Source organism: Penaeus monodon, chromosome 9, assembly GCF_015228065.2.
Source record: "Penaeus monodon isolate SGIC_2016 chromosome 9, NSTDA_Pmon_1, whole genome shotgun sequence".
In the NCBI taxonomy this organism is placed as follows: domain Eukaryota; kingdom Metazoa; phylum Arthropoda; class Malacostraca; order Decapoda; family Penaeidae; genus Penaeus; species Penaeus monodon.
The window spans coordinates 16,965,796-16,967,889 of NC_051394.1; positions in this window are offsets into that span (position 1 = coordinate 16,965,796).

A 2,094-nucleotide genomic window follows, 5' to 3' on the forward strand; every position below is an offset into this window, starting at 1 on the left:
AAATATATTATATATATATATATAATATATTATATATATATATTATATATATATATAATATATATATAGATATATATATATATATATTAATTAACATTATATAAAATATAGGCCGAGGTGGCCGAGTGGTTAGGGGCATCGGACTCAAGACTGTCACGACGGCAATCTGAGTTCGAGGGTTCGAGTCAAACCCGGGCCCGGGGCGTTGTTCCTTTGGGAAAGGAACTTCACCTCGACTTGCCCTACCTAGCCAATGGGTGGGCAAGCCAGCCCAAGTCAGTGCCGGTCCCAGGAAACCCGGGGTAAATAGAGAGGGTGACGATAAAAAAAAACCGGGCGAAGGCAACGGCAAAACCAACGCTCTAAAATTGCCAAAGAAAAACATGGAAAAATCCATGATCGCCAACGTCCTATATTTATATATATATTATATATAATTATATTTTATATATATAATATATATATATATATATATATATATAAATTTTATAGATATATATATTATATATATATATAATATATACATAACACAAACACACACACACAAACACACGCACGCACGCCAAAACCCCACACCACACACACACTCACATACACTCACCCATGCCCTTTAAAAACCATACCATATATATATATATATTATATATAATATATATATATATATATATATATATATATATATATATTATATATATTATAATATTATATTTTTTTTTTTTTTTTTTTTTTTTTTTTTTTTTTTTTTTTTTTTCCAAGTGCCCCTGTCCCACCCAAGACGCTGGCGATCATGGATTTCCATGATTTTCTTGGCAATTTAGAGCGGGGGTTTTGCCGTTGCCTTCCGCCAGGTGTTTTTATCGAGTCAAACCCTCTCTATTTACCCGGTTCTGGACCAGCACTGACTTTAGGCTGGCTTACCCACCCAGCGGCTAGGCAGGCAATCGAGGTGAAGTTCCTTGCCCAAGGGAACAACGCGCCGGCCGGTGACTCGAACCCTTGGACTCAGATTGCCGTCGTGACAGTCTTGAGTCCGATGCTCTAACCACTCGGCCACGCGGCCTCATATATATATATATAATTTTATATTCTAATATAGTATATATATATAAAATATATATATATATATATATATATATATATATGTATATATATATGTATATAATTATAATATATATATTATATATATATATTATATTCTTATTCCTTCTGTACCCCCCTTTTTAGCGATCTCTTCCCCCCACTCATTTCATTCTCTTTCTCTCCACATTTACTCCTCCCCCATTCTCTCCTTTTTCTCTCCAATCATTATGCCAGCGGGGGCGGGTACGATAATGCCACTTTAAAGATAAACTGCGAAGATATTGACGCCGATATTGATGCCCGAATGCCATTACGTCAATAAAACATTATGTCGTAATATTGTGTATTAGCTAGAGGATGATAATGCAAAAGCCTATGTGCGTGTACGTGTCTTTACACACACTCACACTCACCCATATAGACATACGCACAAACACACACACACACACACACACAGACATACACACACACACAAACACCACCACACCACACCCCACACACACAAAACCCCACACACACACACACACACACACACACACACACACACACACACACCCCAAAAACCCCACACACACACACACACCCACACACAAACACACCCCACAAACCCACACACACACACACACACACTCCACCACACACACACACACACACAAACACAACCCACCACCCACACACACAACACAAAACACACAAAACACATACACACACAACACACACACACACAACACACACACACACACACACCAAAAAAAAAAAAAAAAAAAAAAAAAAAAAAAAAAAATTAAAAAAAAAAAAAAAATAAATAAAAAAAGGGAATAATTAAAAGAAAAAAAAAAAATTTAAAAATTAAAAGGGGGAAAAAAAAAAAAAATTTTTAAAAAAAAATATTTTTAAAAAAGAATATTTAAAATAAAAATATAAAAAGAAAAAAAATAAAATAAAAAAAAAATAATATATATTTATATAATATAATTTTATAAATTAAATTTTAAAAAAAAATTTTTAAACTTA